We start from the raw sequence: 27,545 nt of genomic DNA, 5'->3' as shown, positions 1-27,545 counted from the left end.
AAACAGCCAAATTCAGGATTTAATCCTGTTTTCCAGATATGCTGAGGGAGGGTCTAGTACTGACATCAGAGGATATTGAGGTCACTGAAAAAAAGCTCATGGTGGCCTTGTGAGGGGACCAGGTGGGAAAGGCCACCGTTTGGGCATGGTCCCCAGTCGTGTGTGGGGGTTGCAATCACAGTGAATTACTGACTCTAGCACAGTTCCCTAAATCACCTTGTCCAAAACACAGCAATCCCACTCTGTAAATTATAAAGACATGGCCTGAATTAAGACTGAACTGTCAGATGAGTTTCTGTTATAAAATCCTACTCTTTTTTGTTTTGTTTTTTCTGGTACTGGAACCCATAAAATTGAGAAGCCAAGAGAGACTCAGTGATGGACAACCAACAACCAAGTTGGGGACAGGGGGCCCTTGAATACAGGTGGAGGAGCTGGGCTGCTTTTTCCTAGTGAAGAGGCAGAAGGACCTGACCCAAAAGCAGTCTACAAGTACTGACAAAGCAACTTCAGGGATGATGGACTCAAAACCATCTTGGCAGTGCCTGGTGATACATTAAACAGCAGTCACCATGAAGTATTGAGAGTTTAAGGTGGAGTACTGGGATGGTGCAGCCTTGACAGAGGTCACCAGACAAGTGGGGAAATGTCTGGCCATGGAAGCTGCTACAGCTCAGCAGCTCAGGTAGGTAGAGCCATGGCTGATCTCATCTTGTGTTCATCATCAATGTGGTGCTGGAAAACGACCTCTGGGAACCCCTGATAAAAGTGATCCCTTTCCATCAAAACTTTTGCAAAACTGTAACAAAGGTGTTACAATGTCTTTCCAAATGATACTTGCCATTACTGGCAAGGGAATTTGTTTGTACCTTGCTTTCCCTGTACAGCAATGAGCCACTCCTTTTTGAGACCAATTGAGCAAAAACTAGATCTGCAAGCAAATAAAGTGTTTTGGTTTCCTGGTCATAAAGTACCAATTAATTCCATGTTAACGGGCATTCTTCACTCTGAGGCTGAAGTGCTGCTCTGGAGATAGAGCAAAGATACAGCACAGGATGATGTTGATTTGCCAAAGGTTACCTGGTGCAGGATGAACACATCAGGTATAGGCAAGGCTGGTGGGTAGAGAAGAAGCAGGTAGGACTAGGGCGCGGGGAAGGCACTGGAGAGGGATATTTCACATATGCTGGCCCTCTATAAGCAGAAACAATCTCAGCCTGGGGTGAGCAGAGACAAAATACGCATGTGAGATCTCAGCAGTGTCCACCAGTGCCATCCATAGGCACGGAGCCAGACTGAAGGAGATGTGGGTTGGAGCAAGGAAGAAACGACAAAGGGGAATGCTGTGGAGAAGGAAGACCTGCTTCACTGGGAAGAGCAGAGTGTTGTGTGGAGGACTTGGAAGACCCTAGGCATGGGGTGGGTGTAGCTTTGTGATAGAGCCATGTCCCTTGGCTGTGTTTAATCTACGCAGTGACAGGTGCATGCATAGGACACCAGCACTGCCCAGTGATGCTGCCAGCAGATCTCCATGACCAGTGGAAGAGCTGCATAGCTCTAAGTAGAGCATCTGGGGAAAGCCAGGAGGCATAAAGAGAACATGCCAGCCAGACAGCACAGGACATCAGTGCCAGGTGGTGCTGAACAGGCCAGGACTTCAATACAGGGCTGTGCCAGCTTCCCAAGGGGCCTGGCAAGCAGTATGGCTGCATGAGGACACTACCCTGTACTCAGTTCATCAGTCTGAGTCCCAACAGAGCTAATTATCTTCAGTGGTGTTTCTTTTGGCACCACATCATCTCTGCACCAGCAGGGAGGATGGAACTAGCCCTGCTCCTCCTCCCCAGCATGGTCACCTTCCCAGGCAGAACAGCAGCCATGGCACTGCAGGCCACCAAAGTGAGGGCCCTGCTGGTCCAGCTGCAGGGTGCTGAGGTGGAGCAGTGACTGTGGCTACTGTTCAAAGCCCTCGAGGGGCTGTGTGACGAGGAATAGGCATCTCAAGGAGGTCTGGTTGTGAGGAATTCCAATGGAAAACCCACCTTGGCACCTCAGCAGGCTTGGTTCACCATTAACTGGCGCTAGACCCGAACCTTGCCAGGCCCAAACCTTGCCGGTTGTTCCATGCCAACTTTCTCCCTGAGCCTGCTCCCAGCCCATCTCTTGGAGCACACCTCCGGGGAACGGCATTCCCTCCTTCCAGGCCTGCGGCCGCTCCCGAGCTATTCTTCGACGCGGAGCCGCCCGCGGGCTCCTTCGCACCTCGAGGACTTCGGCGGGCCTGGGCGGCAGCGCCTGCGAGAACCGGGCAGACGCAGCCCCACAGCAGGGCCGGGCAGAGTGCGGTACGGACGGCGCGGCCAGGTCCGGCCAGGTCGCGGTGTGGCACGGGCGGGTCCCGGGGCGGGGCTCGGGCCCAATTCACATCCGGGCAACGCTCGGCGGGCGCGTACGTGGAGCACGCGGGCGGGGCGGCGACGCGCGGGGGCGGCGGCGCGGCCAATCAGCGCCGCGCTCTCATCGGTGCAAACAGGAGCACAATGGAGCGAGCGGCGGGCGCGCTGCAGCCAAGCTTGGCGCGAGCGGCGCGCGGCTGACAGGCCGGCCCGCCAATGGGCGACGGCGCGCGGCTCTGGGTAGCCAATGGGCGCGCTGCGGGGGTGGGCCCGGGCGAGGTTAGGGTGTCCTTGCAGGGTGCTGGGCTAAACTTCACCAAATAAAAGCTGTTTGTGTTGGGGCGGCTGCGGAGCCATTTTGGGTAAGTTCTGCTCCGAACTTTGGGTTCGTCCGCCCGGCGGGGCCAGGGCGGCGGCAGGGCTGTGTCAGGGCGGTGCTATGAATGAACGCGGCGGCGGCGGCGCGGGCCGCGGGGCGGGCGGGGGCCAGGGAGGCCGCCGGCCCTGTCATGGCTCCGGCCGCGGGGAGGGGCGGCGGTGCCCTCGGGTCCCTCCGCGCCGCCCTCCCCCGCCCCTCGGACCGCGGCGGCGCGGGGGTGGCCGTGGCCCGTCTCGCTGGCCCTGGCGTTAGCCCCCGACCGGGCCTCACCGGCTCCGGGCCGGCAGCGCCGGGCCGGGCGCCCCCGGCAGGGGCGGCGGGTCCTGGGGCGTGCGGGGCCGGAGGCGGGGCGGGCTCCCCACGGCGCTGCGCGGAGGCTCCTCCCGGTCTGGGAGGGGGAAGCGGCCCCCCCCCAGGTGCAGGGTGCCGGAGTCCGCCCGCGGGGCGCAGTTCCCCCCTGGCATCTCGGCTCGGTGCTCGAGAATATCAATAATTAAGTCTTTAAACTTGGCAGTCGAGGGGAAGTGGGTCCCTTTGCGCGCTGGAGGCCCCGGGTCGCGGGCCGCCCGCTGCCTGGCCCCGCCGAGCCAGGACGCGGGGAGAATGCGGTGGAAGGGCCGCTCCCACCGCGCCGGGCCGCGGGCTCGTCCCTGTCACCGCGGTTCCGTCCCGCTGAGCGCGGAGGAGACGCGGATCAGTTGTGACATCGCAGCCATGTCACAAGAGAGGCATCGCAGTCACGGCGGAGCCACGTCTCGCCGCAGTCATCGCGCCGGCTGCGTGTTGGTGGCTGCGCTGTGGGGTTCCCCTGTGCTCGCCAGTGGTGTTCACTGGCGATGGAGGTGGATTTTAGCCTTGATCAGAGTGAGGTTTGTAGGATGGAGGCTGTGAGAGACACGCACGCAAATAATACGGGAGGAGGAAGCGAAATCGTCAGCTCTGGTTGGTGCTGCGGGGGTGCATCCGCCTGAGAGCGGGTGTCCCTCTGGTTATCAATTTGCCTGCTGACAACTACACTGAACTCGCAGTGAAGTCGGGCACCGCGGGCTTGGGCAGGCTGCCTCAGCACATGCAGAGCTGGTTCTGCCTGGCCTTTGATATGGTAGAGTATTTTGGTAATTTTGCTGTAAAAGGTGCCTGCCTTGTTTCGGATGGCGGGAGTCGGGATGCTTCTAGCCAAAAGCCCAGTCTTTTTTCTTGTTTACGTCCTGCTCAGGAAATGCAGCAAATGTTGGGGTTGGAGAATGAGGGGGGACAGATGGAGATGATTGGCTGGGCTTGTGCAGTGTCCGATGGCACTGGACAGAAGCCTCCAGCCCTCAACTGGCACAGACGTCGCTGGCATGGGGCTCCTGGGGGGCAGACAGATGTTGTTGTCTTGTTAGATGTTTGTCCCAGACCCCTTTATTTGCAGGGTGTCTTTTTCGGTGCTGTGGAGTTAGTTGGATTAGAGTGTTGGCAGAGGAGAGGAAACGCTGAGCTTTCAGAGAGTGTTTTCTCTGCTGTGAAGAGTTGTTGGTTTTTTTGGGCCCTATTCAGCTGATGGTATGGGAGGGGATGCTGTCTTGCATCCTTGTCCCTTGTTTACCTCCTTCCTGCAGGAACTCTGCTGTTCTCCCTTGCAGAGAAACTGTAGTTTTGGTCAAACTGTTGAAGTATGAAGCAATAGCAGCATATTTTGATCTAGGAGTAAATTCTTCCTGGAGTAAATAAGTTGTACCTCTCCCAAGGCTTTTGGCCTTGAGCTGGATTGATTTTGGTTTAGGGATGCCCCTGGATTCCTTTCCTGAAAATTGCTTCCTCTTTCACTCCAAAGTAGAAATTTCTCTTTGGGAATGCTAATTCAGCCCATGTCTCTGATTTGGTACAGCTGCCTGTTCTTGAAGGTCCTTCAGGGGTGCTGGACATACTGCTGCACTGCCTTCACGGAAGAGATGGGCAGCATGACAGCAGTGGGGTGAAGCTCATTGAATGTTGCCCCTCAAGTGCTTCAAGCTGAAAAATACAGTAACTAGAAGAGCTGTATCCTGTCAAAATGTATGTGTGTGCCTTGTGCAGCAGAACTGAAAGTGCATGTTTTTATTCTTCAGACGAAAGCTGAAATCAAGGAGAGGACTTTGAGAATGAGTGATCTTGGTTTGTTTGCACTTCGATGAAGTTTGAAGCCCACCCTGCAGCTATGGCTGTTTATTCCTGCCTGTTCCTTTATTCTCATTCTTCCCAGTAGAAACACAGGCTGCCCTGTCCCTGAGGAGGCAGTTGCAGCCCCTTGCTGCAGGCCAGTGAAGGTGTACTGTATGTGAATCTGACACCAAGGCAGCTCTTGCAGTGTTTGTGCAGCTGTGAGTAATGCACATCTCCTATGGAAGGTGCTGTCAGGGGCCTTGTTACTGTGTTCTAAGTGCTGCTGTCTAGTTTAGTAGTATATGCCTTTTTAATGGCTTGAGTTTACCTCTTCCTCCATTATTCTGCATGGTGGCCTTAGGGGACCATGCTGCTTGTCTTTGAGCAGCCGGCCATAGGTGTTCCAATGTTAGACTCAGGGGTCAGTGCTGTGGGTCTTTTTTTGGGGTCTGTTGATTCCTAGTGGCTTGGTGGATGAGACTCTCGGAGACGTGTCTAGTTTCCTGAGCTCTTTTTACTGCATTTCTTCAGGTGGAAGTAAATCTCTGCCCCCCTCTCCACCCTAAAAGTGTAATCACAATAATTTTAAAGATCTAGTCCTCTTTGAGTGATCTTTAATATTTTATCAAGAGTTTCTCCAAACACATGAACTTCTACAGGTGGATAATATAAAGAGTTTCACTGTAGTGGTTTGTATTATTTCAAGCACGTGATTTTGTATTTGTGAGCTGGGTAACTTTGTGAGACGTGTTTTTTGAGACGCTGCCAAAGTGGACCTTTGTGTTTTGCTCTGGTGTCCTGGCCTGTCTGGGCTTTGTGCAGGTAAGAGCCGGTATCATCCTCATCAGTGCACAGGAGGAACTTACCCTCACTAAGGGGGAAGAGCTGATCAGCCTTGTGCTGAGAGCGAGCCCTTGGTGCGGGAGTGCAGGCTCCAGTGTTGGATCTGGAAAGCAGGCACGCGTGGGGAGGCTGCTCTGGGCTTGTCCTAAAGAGACATTGTCAAGCTCAGTGTTTGGGTGTCTCGCTGGGCCTTGGGGCACTTGAGAGGGCTTGTTTCTTTGCTCTAGCAAGTAGCAGTGAATGCATTTCTCCTTTCTCATTCCCAGTTTCCTGCTTGAGATGATGGAGTCAGCCTCTGGTGTTGGTGGTCTGTGAAAGTAGAGGCAGAGTGGTTGTTGGAGGCCCATAAGCACTGTCAAGGGGAGAGAAGATGGTCAGGATGAAGGGTCTGTATGCAGTGGGCCAGCAATGTTTGCTGTGGCAGAATGTTAATGACATGCAGGGTTTGTGTGGTGGGTTCTCAGCACCCTAAAACCCCATGAAAACAGAATTACCCTTGGCTGTGGTAGAAATGTCAGTGTCTGTGTTGCCAAGCATGGTGATGGTGGGATCAAAATCGTCTAAGGAAGTGCTGAGTCCTGTGCAGCACCATACTGTGACTGCCATGCTGGGCAGTGCCTTTCCCAGCCTCCAGCCCCTGGTGGGATAACAGAGCTGGGGAAAGCTGACCAATCTGGCAGCAAAAAGAGAAAAATGTAGTTCTCTCAGTGTCAGCTTGTGACACGAGGAGACTCTGATTTTGTTCCTAATATCTCAGGCTGGTGCAATATGTTTTCTGTGTGATAGGACAATGCCTTCAACTTTCCCTTATATGGGAAAATCTGGGATGCAGCTTAGCAATCCGCCAATATGTGGCTAATAATTTTTAGCATTGTTACGTTGGCTGTGTCCAGTCAGCCTAAGAATTAGAGTATACCTGAGACACTGTGGCTGGGCTTTAATATTTAAGGGAAGTCCCTGGCAGATATCTGGGGAAAGGTTATGATTGTGCTCTAGGGAATGCCTGAGCACAGTTGGCTCTTTGAAAAGTCAGCTAAAAGCTGGGAGAGTTTGTGCCTGAGTGTAGAGCTCCTGCACTGTGCTGCCCTTGGGCCCAAAGCTTAGAGAGATGCTGGGTTGTGTTAGCACCAGGTGGGGGTCATAGGAGCTTTTGACCCGTCCTTTGTGTGAGGACCTTCTCTCTGTGTGGGAAATACTGCCTTGAGGTGAAGGGGTGCATGCTGTTTCCATACTGCAGCCTGTTGTCTTCAAGGCATTCTCAGCTTGTACTGAGTATAAATCCTGCTCTAACAGGAGCAAAACACTCTCTCTCAGTCCAGAAAAGAAGCATGGGAACCAAGTCCCAGTCCCTCTTAGCTTTTTGTGTGGGTGCTGGAATTGTGCTTGCGGAGATTGTGTTGGGAATGGTTCAAGGAGTGCAGGTGTTACTGTGAGGGTGAGATACTGGCTTGGCCATGGGGTGCCCATCATATTTTCCACCCCTGGTTCCCCCTTGAGGGATGCTGCTTCATGGTATTATAAACGTCTGCGCTCTGAGGTACAGCATGCCTTCTGCAGGCATGCCTTTTCCCAAACTTTATGCTGGTTGTTTTAGGGGGGGGGTTGTGGTGTTCAGGAATTTTTTGTGTTTTTGCTGGTAAGATTAAGCTTAGATCTCTTCTGGTGAAGCTTCCTGACATTTTTCTGGTTCTCTCTGCCATTTGACTGAGTTGTGATGGGAAGTCTGGGTTGAAATGCAGGTAATTCATTGTTTCCTTTTGGGGTGACTGTGCTGAAAGCAGGGAAAAGTTATGCTTGTCAGGGTCAATTTTCAGAGTATTTTCTAAATGTTTCTCTAAAAGTGTGCAATCTGTGGAGCCCTGCTTTGTATTAGAGTAGGATAGGAGAATGTATCAGGGGTCAGGCTGGGTTTACTCTAGGCCCCAGAACTGGCTGCATGTCCTGTTAATGTACCCATTGTTGCAAGGGAGGGACAGGTGTTGCAAGGGATGGGCGAGGTTGTTTCATTCACTGTCTGATGTGGTCCTAAATTACTTATTTGAATTACAGCCTGGGAGCTATTTTCCTGGCGCAGGAAAATAGGTAGGAAGGGCATGGGCATGTGTGGGGTCCCCAGCCAAAAGCCTATGGAAAGACCTGGTGGGGAGGTGGACCGCACCCGTGTGGAGAAAGAACTTATTGCCTTTAGTGTTAAAACCCCCTGAGATGTAGGACCCCCCACCTCTTCCCCCCAGGAGATGTCTCATTTGCATTTCTTTGAAGGTAGAAGCAGGACTACAGCTAATTGAGGGACTTTAGCTACCAGCCACCCCCCACCCCGTTAGCCACCACTGCTGGGAGTTGTGCTCCCTCCCTCTTGCACTGGGAATAGGTATTTGTTTTGTGGACATAGTTTCATTTTCCACTTCAGCTTAAACTGCATGGCTAACAATTAGCTACATGCAGGTACGAGGATGCTGCAAAGTTACAGGGGACTTCCACTTCTTTGACATATAGGTAGGTGAAATATTGGTTCTTTAAGAAACATTAATGCCTTGTTATGTATGTGTGTCGAGCCAGAATTAGTAAGTCCTAGCTACAAGAATAAACATTAGTGCTTTGCTATAGATGTGCTGTGAAAGCTGCTATTTTTGTGTGAGCCACTGCCTTTAGTTCTCTAGGTCTTAGGCACGGAGCACACTTTTAACCCTCACTCTTTCATCTGCTTTGGTTGAACTTAGAATATACTTTAGATAAAGCAAAGTTTAGATGTTCGATGTCTGTTAATTGAGGATCAGAAAAGAGCCATTTTTGATGACTTCTTTAAATGCCTGGTGCATCCTTGCTGTACCCTGTGCTTGCTTAGCCTCAGAAGGAGTGCAGTGAGGTGTGTGAACGCACAGCCCATTGCTGCTATTTGTATGCTTCTCTGCTTGTTACTTTAGGGCAAGCAAAGCCCTGTTTCTCAGCGATCTTTCTCAGTCCCTGCAGGGTGCCCCTCACCAGAGTATCTGAGCCTTTCCCGGCATGCACTTTGGTGCATACATAAAAGCAGATTTCTCTCCTCAGCCGCAGACAGCAGAGACTGTGCTCTGTTTGCTGCGCAGTGATGTTGTGGGAGGCTGGCTCAAGCAAGGCTTATGCTTTCTGTGAAGGTGCTGAGGTTTGCGGTTGCAGATCTGTGGGCCAGTCACAGTGACTTCTCCACCTCCTTGCTCTGGAGGGTGAGAGTTTGTGTCAGAGAATAAAGTTGCTGGCTTGGAGTTAGGCCAGTGTCACATTGTGCTTTGAGTGTGAGGACCAAGGTCCTGAATCCTGAAGGCAAAGGAGTGTGTCACTGTGGGCACAGGCTCCTTGAGGAGCAGCTGCAGTTTCAATTCAGAGCCCTCTTCAAGGGCTCTGAATTGAGGTATGACTCTGCAGGTAGTAGGTTTTATGTGTTTGAATATGTACAGCTGTGCCCACATCTGACAGGGCATGCTGTGTGGAAATGTGGTTATCTGCAGATACTGCACTTTCGTTTCTAGATAGGCTCTCCATTGGCTGCTCTGCTGAGTGGAGCATGGTATTAGGGCTGAGAACAGTGTTCTTAAACCCTTTCCTGGGGTTAAGAACTTCCTGCTCTTTCTGTCACCCTTGGCTGCAAGAGAGAGACAGACACAGAGCAGAAGTGGATTTCTGGACCTTGTTGCATGATTATTCCTTCAGCAATGGCTGCTGAAGGAAAGGTTCAGAATATGAGTAGCTTATCCAAGTACAGAGGGAGAGGAGATATTTCCACATCCATCATGTTGGTTTGGACTTCGGACTTGTATGTGCAATAAGAGTAGGCTAGGACATGGGTATGTGGGAACTGTGCTCTCCTGCTCTGTCCAGGGTTGGATTACCTGGCTTCCATGTTGCTACGTGTCAGAGGAGACTGATGTCTACAGACCTGACAGGCAAACAGGAGTTTCTTAGTATCTTGATGCAGCTGATGCCACATGCTTGCCTGCTGGCTGGCTGACCCCAGGATGATGCTGCTGGTTCGCCAGGAGTGTCCGGGGCATCTTCTGTATCTGTGCCATGAATGAATGAATGCAGCTTGAGTCCAGGAGAGATCCACAGTAACTCTGCCTGTGTGCTTTTGGAAGAAGCTTGGTGTGCTCTGGGGTTCCAGTTCTCTTTGGAAAAAGGGATTCTGCAAAGGTGAGACTCTTCAGCCAGCATGAGTCACAGTGGCTTGGCATCCTCTGCCAGGAAACCCTCCTGCCCATGCGTTCCCTACTTGTGCAGCTGTGACTCTCCAGCCTGGCAAGGTTGATGATCTCTTCACGGTTCCCTGAGCTGGTCTCTGACTAAAGGGCTTTATGAGCAGAGGCAAGAAGGGGTTACCTTTCCATATTTGCTTTCAGTAGCATTTTACTGGCAGTGTGTCTGGGCAGGCCTTTGTATGCTCACCATTTAAAAGAGCTAGCCAAGCATTGCCTATAGGTGAGGAGCTGGCATCACTAAACCCCAAGCATTTGCACAAGAGAAATTGAAGAATTTCTCTTTGGCACTGCTCTCAGCCTCCCATACTTTAGTCTTTCTTGGCATGCTGTAAAAAGCAAATGCAAGGAAACAGATGATTGAGAAGAATGTCTCATTATAGATGGCATCTGAACTCTGGAGACTGTTCTCTCAAAATACCTTCTTAGGCCTGGACAACAGCAGATTTTATCTGTTGCTATTTTGGAGCGAGGTTTGCTAGATTTTGTTAGGGTGTACAGGCAGTACAGATGCTATGAGGTGTGGGACCTCCCTACAGCATACAAAAACTCTCAGACCATGGTTATTTGGGCTGTTATCTTCCTGGGTGCTGCGGAGCAGCTTGGCTCCCCTGGTACCCGGCCCTGCTGCAGGCAGGGGTCTGCCAGCCAACCTTTCTGCCCTGCCCTGGAGTGGGTGGCCTGGATTTGCAGTGCTAACAGGACAGGTACAGCCTGTGTGGGTGCAGGAGCTCTTCCCTAACAGGGCAGCATCAATCAGGGGGCCTCTGTAAGCTGGTGTTGGAGCTGTCCTGTGTTTGGAGAGTGAGCAGTGTAGCAAAATGTCCTTCTGCTCCTGGAGATCTGTTCTATGCTCCCCAGCCTTCATTGTGTGTGAGAGCACAGAGCTTCCTTTATCACCTGTATTTTGAGATCCCTAGGACCAGGATGCAGTGCTGCCTGGCCCAAAGAAGAGCTGCTCACTTATCACACACTAAGATGAACCTTGGAATCAGCTTTCAATGCTCATGCTCACAAGCTGTGGTCTGAGATGGGGCCATGGAAGGCAAAGCAGTGCTGGCCCTGAGCTTCCCTTTAGGCACTATACATCCCTTGCCACTCTGCCACTTGTGCACAGGTGAGGCATTTGGCAAAGCAGTAGTGTCCATCCTGGTGTGAGGGCCTGGAAATACTTAAAATGCTAACTCTGTTCCTGTGGCCCAGCTGCTGGTGACTTGGCCACATTTTGTTCAGCTCCTTGGATGTGTTTTCTCGGACACATTCCGTGGGCTACTCGTTAGATGAAGCAGGAGGGCACTAACTTTTTCTTTCACCCTTTTTCTTTACTGTGGTTATAGCAGAAAAACAGTGGGGGATATCTTAATCAGCAGATAACAGGAGCAAATGGGGATGTGGGGACATCAGGTGAGTGAATAGCAGGAAATCCACTGTGGAGGTCTGTGGCAGGAAGCTTCAACTGGAGCAGACTGCCAGAAATTCCTGAAGAAATTATTTTCAGCATGACTGGATTCTGTAGGGGGAGGGGTCTCCATCACTATGTGGGGCTGTGGCCAGTGTTGCTGTGCCTTCTCAGCATGAAATATGCTCAGGTTGTCAGATACATCCTTCACATGTGTCTACAGCCAAGTCTTGAGATGTGTTGTGTTTTTTCACCTTCTCAGTAGCTGTGATGTCAATGTTGATTTTTTGTCTTTATTCTAGCATTAGAAAATAGAGGTACAAAGGGTTATGATTGCCTCTGAGGAACTGTTTGCAGTGTGGCAAAGCTGTTTTCTGACAGCTTGAGTTTGCTGTGCAGGATGTTAACAACAGCAAAAGAAGATCTGTACTTCAAGAATGCCATCTCATTTTTTGACCATCTGCCTTGGGATAGTGTGAGTTTGGTGTAGTTTGGTGTAAAGCTCTCAAACCTTATAAAACATTCTTTGAATTGGCTAGCTGTCAAGACCTGCTGGTTGGGCTGGCTTTTGTACACCTTTCGTATTAATAAAGGTTAGATTATGTGCCTGGTAGCTTCTTTGTAGGGACAGTGACCTTGGAGATGGACAGCTAAGTGAGGCTTTGAGCACTTGTGTGTGAGACACAAAAGGCAGCAGGAAAATGTATGGAGTGCACTGGGCGCTGATTTTTGCTGAAACCACTATATCCCTCCTGGTAGCTGGAGAGCAGCTGGATGTTTTGCCCTGATGCAAGAAGCCTCTGAAGCAGCTGACAGTAACCCCTGTGCTCCCTTGAGCCCAGTAATTAATCAGAGGCTTTTTTCTTACACTGCTGGGAAGTCTGGCTCCTCATGGCTGGTGGTCCAGGAAGCCAGCAGGAGCTAAGCCTACAATTGTCTCTCTACCCAGGGGTAACAGCCAGGTGCTTCAGGGAAGGGAGCCTGCTTCCAGCACTAAGAGTGTGTCCTCAGAGGTTCTTTGCCCATTTCTAAAATGTAGCTAGGGTTGTGTTGTCACTCTGACCAGAGGCTTTCCACAGCCTTCTTGGCAGCTGAAGCATACCTGCCTTGGCATGCGAGGCTCCGTGCCATGTGGAGGAGCAGATTGGGTGGACTCTCCCAGGCTAAAAGGAGTTGCCCACCAGGCATATTTTTGGTTGCCAGCAAGCTGGTCATGCTGGTGTGTTGAGCTGCTGTGAGCAGTGAGCTTCTGACTCCCACAGGCCAGGAGTGGGGTTGTGAGCTGGCTGCTTCCGACCTCTAGCAGGGTGCTGGAGGGGCGGGAGAGCTTTGCAGGGTGCTGTGGAAGTGACACTTGGCCATAGGCTTTATTGGCTTCTGGAGCTCAGGACTCTAATGTAGCATGTGTATACAGATATTACATTTTTCTTATTTTAAAGTAGGAAATTAGGTCCTGGGAGTGTGATGGAAGAAGTGGGAAATCTTTATGGCCACTGTCATTACCTGTTTTGTGGCCATTCCATTCATGTCCTTTCTTGTTGTTGCTGGTCAGCATGCTAGGGCTGGTGAATAAAGTAGAAGGAAAATTTGGCACTGGTGATGGAGGAATGGCTTCTTGAGATTTGGCAGACAGGGCAGTTAATTTGGGCTGTGTGGCAGCCGGGATTGGATGCCACGCTGGAGCATGTTTGTGTTTAATGGGTAGCAGAGGTCTGGAAAGTACTACATCAGTGACATGCAATAGGCTTTCTAGTGTGTTAGGAGCTTGAGCTGAGGATACTCTTGACAAGGCACGTGAATTGGGGATGCTGCTATGCAGGGAGCCACTGCAGACCACTGTGGTGTGCAGGAGTGTGTTCTTGCACGCGAGTGCACATGAAATCGTGCCTCTTGGCACTGAGGGTGGTCACTCCTGTGGGAACCCAGCCTACTGAGTGCCAGCTATGAGCCTGGGCAACCTTGGCCTGTCTCCTTTCTCCCTTGACTGCATAGGTACTACGTTGTAGAGATTTGTTTTCCTCTGGTTTTTTTGCCTTGCTGATGTTGAGGATTAAAATCCACTGCCTGAGGCTTATGAGCAACTGTTTGGGGTCAGACTCTTGGCCAGCAGATCAGAAGGCAACAGACACAGCAGGTGTGAGAAACCTATCTTGCTCCTGGTAGCTCCTGCATACCAGGGTAGCAGGATGATGACATGGGAAAGGACTCACAGCTGATGCTGGGTGCATCCCCATGATGGAGAAGGGGGTACAGCTGACACTGGGGGCATCCCTGCTGTGCAGACGGCCACCTTGCAACTCCTGTGCCACTTGGGAGTAGTGTGTCCCCTCATTTTGGGCTGTTCATGGAGGTGCTGAGGGAAATACATTTTATGGTGAGCTCAGATGGGGTTTCCTCTCTTTAGCAGCAAGCTGGAGTGCATATCTTTGTGTGCATGTTGAATGGCCAGGCATGGCTTTGTGTCCATTATGTGCCTTCACTGAAGAAACTGAAGGGGTTTTAACCATTCTGCTGCTTTCTCTTCCCTTGTGTCGTTGGTCCCTGCTCACTGCTGTGCATGCCGGACTCTGAGTGAGCCCTCAGTTCTCAGCCCTCTGGCACTGTGCAGCTGCTGAAGGTCGTTGTGGTTATGGTCTTGGGTTAGGAGCTGCATTTGAAAACCCTGCAAAAAGGAGCTATTGCTGGTTCTGCCATGTGAGCTTGTCATGAGAGTCATGAAATGCAGCTGACTGAAGCTGTGTTACCGGGGGCTGTATCCAGCCTGCATGTGCATTCTTGCTTTTTGGGTGCCAACAGAGCATCATCTGTCGACAGGCAATGGCACAAGCCCAGGTGTCTCCCCGGGGTCTCTGATGTGGCTGTTGCTGTAGGACTGAGAGCTTGGGAGCAGAGTGTTGATGCTGAACAGGCTTTTTGGAGGGGAATGCTGTGCAGCATCACCATATTCCTTTTTCCAAGGGAGTAAGTGGCAAGGAGGTTGTGGTGATTTATGGCCTGCCTGTCAAAGTCTTGTTGCTTGTTCACCTGTGGGGTGGCAAAGCTGGATGTCCTGGGAAGGTACTGCAGGTTTGCCGTGTGCTTTTGGTGTCCTTATCAGCAGACCTCTGGGCTCCCCTGGCCCCTCAGAACACAGTTCATTCCCTCCCTGCTTTCTTTTTTAAAGAATTTAGCTATTTTGAGAAATTAAAATATTTTGAGAACAGAAAATTGCTTGCAACATGGCTGTGTCCCTTGGGGCTGGCTGTTGGTGTGATGCTCTGATGTCCTGGACATGTGTACCTACCTGATGCATGTTTGCTCCTTTACTTTGGGTTATTTGTACCTCTGTGCACTTTCCATTTTCCCCTTGCTTCCTCCATCCTGCTGTGTGTCCTGCACAGGAGTGAGGGGCCTGTTCCCTCTTCCCCCATGGTGCCATGGAATGTTACGGCAGCTCTGAAATGAAGACGACTTGGCTGCTTGGCGGAGCCTCTCCTGAGGGAGTCTTGTTTTCTGTAACTCTGTGAGCAGAGCTGGGAAGCTGCTTCTCCACAGCCTCTGTCTGGGAAGGAGAATATATGCCATGCTGCCTCGCAGTGAGCTTGCAGACTCCACAGCCCCCTGCATTGCTGCTGCTGCTTCTCTCTTGCTAAACTACTGGTTATTTTTAACTTGGAAAAATTACAACCCGAGATTGGCATTCTCTACCCCCAGCGGAGGGCTGGAGGCAGGATGTGGGGGAGGCACTGCAGAGGCTGGGAATGCGGCTCACCACTCCAGCAGACCACATCCAGCACGGATGGAGCTTCATCCTGGATTCCCATGGCGAAGGCACAGAGCAGCTGCAGACACATAAACAAATCCTGCTGCAGCAGGCTGTGGGGAGAGAGCTGTGCTCTGCCTGCCAGGCTGCTTGCAGACAGGTCGCTGTTGATAGGGTCTGGCTACTTACTTCAGAGAGTATCCTGCAGAGATGCTCTCAGGTGATGGAGTGTGCTGTGGAGGAGCACCAGCCCGGTTGCTGTTTTGCCCGCTGAAGGAGGCTTTGCTGGACCATGCAGCCCTCCCTAATTCAACTTGCAAAGAGCTGCTGGGGAGGAGCCAGGGAGAGAAGTGTCAATTTTGCGCCGTTGTTCTCTTTCACCCCTCCTTTAGCTCTGCCTCTTGGGTTTTGCAGGCAGTTGTGTTGTCAGTGCGTGTCTCCCTTGCCTGGAACTCCCCGAGTGATGGGAGCACCTCTCTAAATCCGCTGCCAGGGAGATGTTTCTGCGGAGCCTCTTTTCCATGCAGCCCTCAGGAATGTAGTTCCCCGAGTCCCTCTAGATTGCAGCACACACTCAAGTTTCAAGCTCCGGCAGCTCTGCTGGCTGAGATGTGCCTGTGCAGCCCTGCTTAGGAACAAGAACTAATAAGGTAGCAAGGATCAAACAGCACCAGAGGACTGCAGATGTGTCTCTGCTGTTTGGTGTCAGAAAACACTGTTGGTCAGGCTAAGCAGAAGAACAGTGCAGGTTCCAGGTTCTGCTCTTGGTGTGTCCCAGCCAGACCTGTGAGAGTCCTTTACTGCTTTTCACCTGCAATGTGGACGCATCAGGTGGGGAGGGTGGCTGATGCTTGGACCCTGCTTGTTTGTCCTTGGGCTTGCTGTCTGCCTTACCAACTGCAAAGCTATTGAGGGGGTTCCTCTGATGTGGAGATGCTGCCAGGGCCTGGGGTGTTCTGTTCCAGCTTGCCTGGGAAAGTCTGTCAGATCCTCACAGTTCTGATTTGTTATGTGCTACTCCATAGCTCTTTTCATGATTAGCCAGGAGTAGCAGGGGAACGCAGCAAACCTCTTGGCAAGCAATGGCCAGTCCTTATGTCTCTCAGCTGACTTCAGGCAGATGCAAGGGCCTTTCCTGGCTCCTTTGGAAATGATTCTCATTTGCTTGTCGAGGCTGGTCCCTTACACCCAGCACTCTGATCCCATTTTGTATGATATGCTTTGGTCAGTGAGCTGGCGTGAGCCTCTCCAGGCTTTGGGATGGAGTACACTCAGGAGATGCTGAGGCTGTTCCTCTGCCTCTGACCTTAAGTCAGGAGTCTGTCCTGCCAGAACAGCATTACGATGTCTCAGCTCTACAAAAGGCCCCATGTGATGCCTGACCCTGACAGAGAAATGAGTCAGCTCACGTCAATCCCTGTATGGTAGGGAATGGCTGCTGGCTACTTCCTTTCCTCAAGGCTGTAGGATTTGTTACCAGGCATGAGACACTGCTCTGTGTTTGAGCCAAGGGCTGCTCCTTCAGTGACAGCAGGTGGTGGAGAGCAGAGCAGCTCCTGGGCAGCCAGGGCTGGAGTAGCACCTCTTCCCTGAGAGAGCTACTCTGCAGCTTATGTGAGGCAGTGGGGTGTCCCCACCACTCCAGAGTGGTGTGAACACACAAGGACAACTGCTGACACTGGGATTAGTGTGGAGCAAAAGACAGACCAGGACTCTACTTGGAACACAGGCTACTGAAAGCTCTCAGTTGCCCTGTTGCATGGTGCCCTTTGTTGGTGCCTTGTGTCTGGCAGAACTGAGCAGGACCCTTGTGTTGTGTCTGTGGGAGCTGCCTGCAGTTCTTATTTCCAAGACTTCTCATCAGTCTGTACGGTGGCCTCTGCCAGTATTTGTCAGGGCAGGTTAGTACATCCTCATGTACCAGAGCAGCAAGGCAGTGCTGAGCCACCCAATTTCTCCTAGGCTAGCTGCCATCCATGAGCAGCTTGCTGCTGGCCTGCAGGCCTGGGCAGCAGGTTTGGATGTGGCACCCCTGACAAATCTTTTCTCCTTCAAGCTGTGCCCACGCACTGGGGAGATGCAGCACTTCTTGAGGTGCATCAGCAGAGCATACCTGCTTGTCTGAAAATCAGTAGTTTCATAACATGGCTGCGGAATTCTTTATCTTCCAGCTGGTCCTTCAGGGCTGTATACTAAGTGCTGTGCCTGTTTGACATCTGTATTTTCAAGGGAGCCTTGTCATCAGAACTACAGGAGGGATGAGAGAGAAGGGCTCCATGATGTTGAGGAGGTGAGCGAGGCTTGCATCCCTCAACTTGAAGGAAGTGTCAACAGAAGTATGCTGATAGATGGAGATGCATCACTTCCTGATGCATCTATCTCAAAGGAGCTGCTTGCAGTGATACCTTGTCCTGGGCACCTCCCCTCGCTGAGCCTGCTTTGTCTGTGCCAGGTGCTGCTCTTGCACTTGGGAAGGGGAAACCCTCTGGCTGCAGGGAGCTGGAAGACAAGGTCATTCTGGAGAGTGTACATCTCCAGTGGGCTAGTGCTAGGTAGTTTGAGTGATCAGTGAGGATGTGTGAAGCTAGATGTACAGTATTAGAGCACTTCTCTGGTTTGTAATAAGCAGAGGGATCTCCAGCTTGAACTGTGGGGTTCTTGTTCCTCTTGAATGTCACTGATGAGCCACCAAGGGGTGCTTCCATTCTGCCACGTAGGAAAAGTAGCTGGAAAAGCTGCTGATGGCTAAATCAAAGAATCATAGAATAAGTTGAAAGGAATCTTAGGTTATCTAGTTGATACCCCTCTGCCATGGGCAGGGACACCTTCCAATAAATGCACTTTTAGCTCAGGATGGATAGCTGAGGCATGGATTCCAATCTGTGTTTGTGGAGTGTTGTGTATCTGTAGTGTCATTATGTGGTCCTGGCTGGCAGTGTGCCCTTACTTTCCAGGAAAAGTGTCTGCTGGAGGACCTTGTCACCTCAGCAGTGTCATCCCACTGGACCCAGCTTGCTGTGCTTCAGAGGATCAGGGGCTCTCACATTGAATGTCTACCACAGGTATGGGCTGAAAATAGGAATTGAAGTATATTGAGTGGAGTCTCCTCTGGAGATACTCAAAACCTCCCTGGACACAATTCTGTGAGACCTGCTCAAGGTAAAACCTGCTTTATCAGGGGACTTGGACAAGATGATCTCAAGAGATCCCTTTTGAATTCCAACCATTCTGGGATTCTGTGTAGTGGTGCATCCCTGCTTACAAGTTTGCAGTGTCCAAGGCTTTTTTTCTGGTTCTGCTCTTTGCTGCATCAGCTTTGGGGGGACTTGAGTGCAAAATTCTATTTAGCAAGGGCAAATAAAGTGCAGGTTTTCCAAATGAGTTATCACCATGGGTTGTTAGTGTTTTTGGCACATAGGTGGACATGCCCATACAGGCCTGTGGATGCCTCTTATCCTTCCAGAGGTGGTTTGTGAGCTTTGCTTCTTTTTGAATCCGAAGTCCTGTTGTGCTTAGAGAAAGCCACGTGCCCCTTTTTATTTGCCTTTCTGAAGGGGATCATTAAGGACCTGGGGTGTTGATTTTTGTTTTAACTGCACTTGTTTCCTAGCTGCAGCCTATTTCCACAGATAAAATGGGTGTTTTTTCCCCTTTGAAGAAGCCTGTCACCTGCCTCTTCCAGGCAACTGAACATGGCACTGTGCTGCAGGAATGTGCTCTAATAAAGTAAAAAATTTTGCTGCTGTGCTGAATAAAGTGTGTTCTCAGGTAAATGCTATTAGTTTCTGCAGATGCTGAGGCCTCTCTTTGTCTGGGTGTGGCCCTTTTGCCTGTTGGTGACAAACCTATGGACATGACCTGGGGCGACAGACAGGGCTGTGCTCATGTTGCCCCAGGGCAGCTCTGGGGCTGAGCTGGCCCGGGGGAGCTTCTGAGCTGTAGCCAAGGCATGTGGATATGTACAGCTGTGCTGTGGGTTGGGGGACCTGGGGGCACCTGAACTGTCAGAGAAGGGAGGACAGAGCTTGAAGATAATACAGACCCTGGAAGTAAAGGCAATACAAAATTAGAACTGCGTTCAGAGCTGCTGACTCCCACCTTCTTCACTGTGCTGCAGATGAGATTTCCCTTCAGGAAATGAAAGTTGCTCTTTGGATAAAAGCTATGAATAAAACTTCCTTTCTGAAGTGCCTTGATGTGTCCGTGACTGAGGGGTATTGGAACATTCTGAGATGAGGAATGCTTGAAGGGATATTGGTGGAAGCATCCAATGGGAGAATGCCAAAGATTGCACTTGGAGATTGAATTTTGTGTGTCTGAACTCATCTGTGGGCCCAGTCCTTGGCAGTGGTTCTGTGGGGATCTTGGGAGCACGTCCAGGTTTTGAAGAGTGGGAGGGGCTGAGACAAGTCTGGATGTGACCCAAGGGGAAAGATGGGCTAACCCCTGACTTTGCCGTGTGGCTTACTGGTTTTGAAGGCTGTTTGATGGTTTCCTGTGAATCGAAGTAGTTTGGAAAAGGCCCTCAAGATCATTGAGCCCAACTGTAAACATTTACACTGTCAAGGCCACCACTTAGCCATGTCCCCAGGTGCTAAAGCTACATATCTTTTAAGTCCCTCCAGGGATAATGACTCCAGCACTGCCCCGGGCAGCCTGTGCTAGTGCTTGACAACCCTTCTGGTGAAGAATTTTTCCTTAATCTCTAACCTAAACTTTCTCTGATGCAACTTGGGGCCATTTACTCATATCCTGCTATTTGGTGGAAGAGTCCACCTGGCTTCATACTCGTATCAGGGAGCATTACTCCAAGCTGATCTCCCCCACCTTCCTCAGCTTTTCCTCATCAGACTTGTGCTCCAGATCCTTCTCCTGCTCTGCTGCTCTTCTCTGGATGTGCTCCCTGAAGGCCTTTCTTGTCTCAAAGGGCCCAACCACTGACTCTGAGCTCCATCTCTCTGCATCATTTCCCCCACAGTGGTCATCCTATTGGGACCATGATGCCTGGTCCTGTCTGACTGACACTCACCTGGGTGTATATGTTATTTTACAAGGAGGAACACCTTTTTGTCAGGTATTTTGGTGATCAATGGAATTACATGGGGGATATAGTAATTTTTGGGGATGCACTGTAAAAACCACCTGGAGTTTGAGATGTGAGAGACCACCAGACCAAAGTCTCCTAAAAGGCAAGTAGAACGTAAACTGAGAGCAGCTTGAATGGTGCAGATGCATCCCCTTTCCTGTTGGAATAGGTAACCTGTGGGGACTGTCCTCTTTGCCTGTTAACACATGCTTGTTTTAGCTTGCTGGCTGTGGAGACTATTGGATTTGTGAGCCTGTCTAGTTACATCTCTTCCTCAAGATATGTTTTAATGTAATTCAATTTTAGGTGGTGCTGGTGCACTTTATGATGAAGCTCCTCTGTGCAGCTAGAATAATCCTTGTCTAGCTCTCACTGTTTTGCAGTGCAAATCTGTGCAGTGCCTCAGGCTGGCTCTTTTTAAGGTTTCAACAAGAATGTGGTGTTGTTTTTGAGAAAGAGGTTACAGATTTTTTATCTTTTACCTGTCCTTGTAAAAATTCAGCCAGCCTCAGTACACCATCAGCTTCTGAAAACAAACATTTGATTTTTAAAACTTCTGTTTGTAGCTGTGCTCTATTGCCTTTGTACCTGAATGAAGGAGGGCGGGAGCCTGACACCATGTTGGAGGTTAGGATTTTCTTTCTTTTTTTTCTCTTAGAGAATTTTCTCCTTTTTCTCCTTTGTTGCCTAAGAGATCATGAGGAGACTTAGGAGAGACAAAAGAAGTGGCCAAGATGGTGGAGAGAGGTGCAGCTGACTTTAGGCATTTGTCTTGCAAAGGGGAGAGATACCACAAGATTTTGGGTGAGGGGCTGGGCTCAGCTCCTCGCTCACTCGCCCTCGGCGTCAGAGGTGAGGATGGGCGGGCTGCTGCTGTGGGGAGAATTTGCTGCCACCGCAGAGTTCTGTCCTGCACTGCTCGCTGCTTGCTGTGGGTGAGCTTCTGCTCGCAGGAGCAGCTGTTGAACTGGGACCTTCCAACACCCGACCTCACTGGGAAGGGGACCCCGGCCCCCTCCCCCTTCCTGGAGGCAGCTGTTGGTGGAAGCCGCCTGCCTCTGCCCAGGCCCGCTGCTCCCTGCCCTTGCTGTGGGCTTTTTGGGACACTACCCAACATCCCGTGCCTGCTGGGAGCCCCTGCTGCTTCTGCCACCGCTTAGGGCTTAGTGCTACACTTTGATTTGATGCCTCCAGGGGCCTCTTGCCGTTCCAGCTGCTGCTCCTGAGGTTCCCGCTGCAGCTCCTTTCATTATCCAGAGGCGCACCGGGAGCGGCTGCTGCCCGTGAGTTCCCAAAGGAAGGCCCTTGTCCATCCCCTCCGCCAGCCCCCCGCCATTGCCACGTGTGGAGAGGGGCGGCCGAGCCCGCGCCACAGCGCCCCCTGCAGCCGCGGGGGAATCATGGCACCCGCCCTGCCCGGCCGGGAGCCAGCAGCGCCCCTGCCGGCTGTGCCCGGAACTGCACCAAAGGGGAAGGTGCCTGTGGCCGGGAGAAGGCTGGGACTGGGGCTCTGGGCTCTTGGGTGTTGCTGCCGGGGTTGTTGTTTGTTTGCCTTGTTATACACACACAGACACACACGTAAAGAACTGCTATTCCTTCTCCCATATCTTTGCCTGAAAGCCCCGTAATTACAAAGTTATAATAATTCAGATGGAAGGGGGTCATATTCTCCATTCCAAGGCAGGTTTCCATCTTCCTTGGCAGATACTTTCAAACCAAGATACACCACCACAGGCTTTGTGTTGCCTTAAATGGAGAAATGTCTTTTTCTGAAACCTTGTCCTCATTCTCCTTGTTCTCCTCCTGAGCCTAAGACATGGACCCTCAGGCATTACACAGACATTGCATGGATAAAAATTTCTCCCGTTCCAGGCGTTTGGCAACTGCCTTCTGGCCCTACTCCAACAGTCCTGTCTCTCATCATCCGGTTCCATCTCTAGCCTTCGTTTTCTTGGGAATGGGTGGACATGGCCCTGAAGCCAGGTGGGCAGACCTGAGACTTTTTCCTTCTTCTGGCCCCCTCCCAGCTCTGCCTGCAGCTCCAGGCTTTCTTTCAACCCTAGCTCTTCCTTTCTGGGGAAGTTCTAGAGAAGGCTGCTGAGCCATTTTCCAGACCAAAGGTTTCTCTAAGCCCCTGTCTTTTCAGGTCCTCACTTCACTTTGGCAGCCCATTGACATCCCTGTTTCAGCTGTATGTCAAAGCTTCTTCTCTCCATCAGTGTTACTCCGAACCTAATTTTATAGCTGAACCTTTTGACAAGAACTGCTGTACAAAAGGTGATTCCTAGACAAGGGCTCCGGACAAACTGAAATAATCTTTGGCATTCCATTTCCAGCCCTGTTTCAAATGCAACTTTAAGCTTTCACTTTCTGTCAGCCTTAGCTTTCTTGCTTTCCATCTTAGCCTTAGACGTGGAAAGCCAGATTGAGTTCTTCCAGCCCATGTGTCTTGGCAGCCCTTTTCCTGCCACAGTCCAAGTGCAGCTTTAGGCTTTGTCCCTCTCACAGCCCTAACCCTAATCCTGGCACTAGCACTCATTTCTACAGAGCGGTGAAAAAGGCTACACAACCATTGCCTGGATGAAAACTGACCCAGCCCAGCTGTCCTGCCAGCTCCTGCTTGCTCTTGAAGCCCTGGCTCAGCTGTAAGGTTTGGCTTTCACTCAAGCCTCTTTTTTTTTTTTGTGAAGAACTGCAGGGAAGACCCCTAACCCATAGCTCACACCAAAGCTTTCATTCATCCTGGGACTCTGGGCTGCTCTCACCTGTCTTTGGCAGCTGCTTTCCAGCTTTGCTCCAGCAGTAACACCAGGCATTTTGCTTCTGAACTTGACCCTGTGTGTGCCTGTGGACTGTGAGGAAGGGATGTAAGGAAACGCCTGCAGCCATTTATTTCCTGGCAAAAGGTATCTCACATGGGTCTCTTGGCAACCTCTCTTCCCACGTATGGTGTAACCTTTCCTTTTAGTCCAGACCCTGATCTGAGCTGTTTTTCAGCTGAACTGTAGGGAACCTTCCAAACCATTTCCCAGGCCAGCCTCTTTACCTTTTGCCATCCCTTTCCAGCCCCAGGAGTGCTAGACTCTGGGTGTCAATGCTGGTTTTCCAGCAGAGCCTTAGCTAAGCTCCCCAGCCTTTTTCCTGATAGAGGCTTTTTCCCAGGTGAGGCCTCATGCAGTTACTTCTTTACTCAGGTGAGCTCTGCTGCCTCAGCACCCCTGGGTTTTCTTTTTCTCAGCCATAGTGCTGATTTTCCTGAGAAACTGTAGAGAAATTCTCTACTAATTGCCAGAACCAGTGTTTTCTCCCAGCTCAACATTCTTGGTAGCTGCCATGTACTTTTGCAGCCCTACTCCAGCTGCAGCTCTGGACTTTGTCTCAGCATTATCCCAAGTCTAGTCTTATTGCCGAGGTCATTCTTCAGGAAGGTGTCTGCAAACACAGGTCTTTAGCAGCTCCTTCTTTCTTCTAATGGGCCCTTTCTGGCCCCTCTCAAGCTGTGAATTTTGGCTTTCCATCAGCCCTAACCTTAATTTCACATCCGAAGCCCAGCCAAGGCTGGGCAGAGGAGACTTCTCACAGGCCAGAGGAGCCCTGTTCTGTGCCCTGGTAGTGCTGTTACAGCCTCACTCCCACAGCTGTTCTATGCACATCGAGGACCTGCTCCCCAGGGTTGCCAGTGATGCAGAACAGGGTTGAGCTGGGGTTCCTTAAAGTTTTATGTGCATATTTCTGGATTTTTAATTTTTTTTTTTTTTAAGTCAGAAAACTACTGTTTCAAAGTTAGTCAGACAGGGATTGGGCAACATTTACTTAATTTTCTCCTTCCTTCTTGTTTGCTCCACAGGGATGCCAGGCAGCCTGTTGGTATGATTCGGGACGGCTGAGTAACGATACATGGAACTTTGATTTTTTTTCGGAGGGCATTATAGCAAAGTTTATTGAAAGACATATTCTTTTTATACAGTATTTTGGTACGATGAATATGATAGGTCATTTAGAGCAACACCACTTGACTGTCTTCTTACAAGTAAACAGCAAGTTAGAAAAACACCAGGTGTCAGGAGAACGGTATCTACAAGGGTTGTTTTAGGTTTGTCTTTATGATTTCCCAGGCCAGACTGAGAGAGTTCTGTACTTGGCTTTCCTACAGGCTTCAAGCCACTGCCTGGAGCCTGAGAACCCATGTTCTGACCACTGTGAGTTCCCACAGGCAGACGTGCCTTTCATCAGCAGGGCTGTTGAAGGATGCTAGCACAGATTGTCTGCTCTTCCCAGTTTTGCATCCAAGCTTCAGATTTGGATTATGATGCTGCCTCTAGTATGCAGCGTTAGTGGGCAGGTTTTTTCTTGTGGAACAGTCACCTACAGAAGTTTAGTTAATAGCAATTGTTAGACCTTCACTGTGGTATTTTCGTTTTGAGTGTTTCCAGGTGGTCCTTTAAATATCCTCCTGAGATGTGAGATGGTGTGGTTGAAACACAGCAAAGTCCATGGACACCCCAGACATCCGGCTTCTGGAGAGAGGGAGAGGTGCTGCTTTGAGAGGTGGGCAGCAGATGCTTCTGCTGCTGCCCTGGTGTGTAGGCAGTACTGTCTGGAACTGACATCTCATGCTGCCGTAAAGGAACTTCTTTATAGAGACAAATATTTTTTCAGCCTGTAAAACAGTTTTAGGGATATCATGTGGCTTCTAAATGTACCCTACAAAGATTTGATGGAAAAGGAGCCAAAAGCAGATTGCTGAGTGCCTGTGATGAGGAGTATGAGCTCCAATCCAGGCTGCCCCTCAGAGCTTTGGCCAGTAGTGCTGCGTTCCCCTTGCGCTGGGACTGCACCTGCTCCCTGCTGCTCTGTAAGGAGGGGTGGGAAATGTCAGGATTGAGAGTTGGGTGGAAAATTTGCATATTTCATATTTTCCTATAAAAACTACAGTCTGGAAAATTATTTTGATAAAGCAAGTCTGAGGTTTAAGTCCTCTTGCAAACCTTTTACTTTCCTTGGGATAAACAACAATAAGAGGGTATAACAAATTCAAGCCGTCCTCCCCCCGGACTGGATGGCCAGCACCCTGCATCCCCTGGCCCAACAGTGCTCCCAGAAAACTGAAAATAGTTGGTATTTCATATCCCCAGGGCAATTACCTGATTGTCTGCAGCTGATCTGAACTATTCTCAGAGTTTACAGCTGGCCTGGGTAGGGTCCTGGGTTGGGGGACCCAGGCTGGTCTCTGAGAAGGAGCTCCATTAGCAGCCTGCAGTGCAGGGCTGGCTGTGGTGGGTCTTCTCCTGCAGTCCACATCCCCACCTGTGCAGGCTCACTTGTGGTGTCATTCCCAAAATTATCTGGATCTGGGCAAGCTTCACACAGAGCTCGTTGTCATTATCACACAAGGTGATAAATATTTGTCTTGGTTTGGAAAGACAGGTGTCTGCCAGGGAAAGCTGGAGCTTCCCTTGGAAAGGAGAATGTAAACCCCCTCCCTCTAAATTATTATAATTTTGCAATTAAGGGGGCTTTCAGGCAAAGATATGGGAATAGGAATAACAGTTCTTTGCTAGGAATATTAAAAAATACAAATGTAGTAGTACAAACAACAACAACAACAAAAAACAAAAACCCAGGCAAACAAAAAAAATCCTAGAAACGCTGACAGAGTTAGAATACAGCTTGACACCGTGTTGGTCAGGGTGTTGGGAGCAGTCCAAAATAAGTCCTCCTGGAGTGACAGATGTGGTTCTGTTGGAGTAGAGATGATCGTTTAGAAGAATCCAGTCTTCCTCTGGGACTCTAGTGGAAAACAGGCTGTCCTGTTGTTCTGAGTCTCAGTGTTTATCAGGTAGGAATGCTTGGCTCCTCTTACGGGGTGGAGCATCTCACAATGGGATGATGTAATTTTATCAGTCATGTAGTGAGCCTTAATGGCCCATTAACAGCAGATATCCCCCGGAGGGAGGATGGGTGTTGGAAGACAAAAAGAATATTGCCCCCACCTGCTTTTAACAACTGGCCCATTAACAGAAGGCATCCGCCCCCTCTCCCCCCGGAGGTATAAGGAGAGAAACACCTCCCCAGCCGGTTTTAACAGATGGAAAATAGAATATGTCTTGCATTGAATTCAAGACAGTATTAGAAATTATTTATTCTTCTGCAGTAATTTAAACACTGACAGTTTTGGATGCAGGGTTGTTGGGCTGACACATTAGTGTTTGTCTGGGAGCTTTGTGCAGCTGGAGCTGATCCTTCAGGATTTCCTTCTGATTGCTCTCAGCCTGCGGGCGAGGAGGGGTGTGTTGCAGCATCTTCCCAGCCAGATTGAAGTAGCAAAACAATGCATGCTACTTGCTGTGGTTACAGACTGCTAGCTATGATGTATGTAAATTTAATTAATATTAGAGAGTATTGTTTGAGATTCTGTTGTCTTTTGAGTTTCAAAACCTCGCCAAGAATATGCATATCACATTAAATCAAGGGATTTTTTGATTTGTGGATTTGAGACTGCTGTGAGATGTGTCTGAGGTTCTCTGAGATTTGTTTGTGGGCCAAGCAGGACCCTGAAGAGCTGTTTTTTCCATGCTGTGACAAGCTGCAGGCATGCTAGCATTGTAACTATTTTTGCAAACCACGTACTAGGAATTCCTTGGTGTCCTGTGGCAGTTTGTTTTAGATTTCCTGCTTCCAGCACTGTGACTTCCCAATATTTCTTACAGGCTCATAGTCACAGTGGCATTGGGGGTTTCTCTGTGGACCTCACATGCAATGGCAGTGATCACGTAGGACATGCTGGAGTGGGTGCATATGGGGACACTGGGAACTGCTCAGAGGGTGCTGCCACAGATGCATCTCACCCAGCCTGCTGTGGCCCAAGAACTTCTCAGATCAGATGGTAACAGTGATATTTCAGACGTGTTCTACTCTTGGGGCAAATATGGATCTGAGAATAAAGTGTGCTGGGTCAACCTGACACTGTGGTAGCTCTGCTGCCTAGTCAGCCTCACAGAGGGGCTGTGAATGTTCTCCTGGGCTGGTCCTTGCTCTGGGCAGCCAGTGTAGCCAGAGATGTGCTTCCAGAGGCTTTTTAAAAAGCCAGGGATACTTTCTCATTGGGAGAGCACAGTTGAAGAAAAGAGTCTGGAAGCTGTTCTTGGTAGTGCTGGGTACCTCCTCTTAGGAATGTGCTCTGAAGTGAGGTGCAGTGTGTCCCGGCATCCCTCACGCTGGACAAACTGATCTCACAAGGAGCTCTTCCTTAGGGTACCAATTACTCTGAGCCTTCCCCAGCCTCCTGAATTTGCCCCATTTGTTCAGTCATGCCAGCCCTTGCAAGCACTGGATGTGCTGTGGAGT

At 50.4% G+C, this 27,545-nt stretch overlaps 1 protein-coding gene across 1 annotated transcript in view; it reads left to right on the top strand.

The window, feature by feature from the left end:
- Positions 1-2,655: 2,655 nt before the first annotated feature.
- The window catches only part of CHD6 (chromodomain helicase DNA binding protein 6), a 93,098-nt gene continuing 68,208 nt past the window's right edge, over positions 2,656-27,545 (top strand). The window contains 1 exon segment of the mRNA XM_066330502.1: positions 2,656-2,758. The gene's annotated coding sequence lies outside the window, so the exon portion shown is untranslated.

Source organism: Sylvia atricapilla, chromosome 16, assembly GCF_009819655.1.
Source record: "Sylvia atricapilla isolate bSylAtr1 chromosome 16, bSylAtr1.pri, whole genome shotgun sequence".
Lineage (NCBI taxonomy): Eukaryota > Metazoa > Chordata > Aves > Passeriformes > Sylviidae > Sylvia > Sylvia atricapilla.
This window is presented reverse-complemented; position numbering and strand designations above follow the sequence as displayed.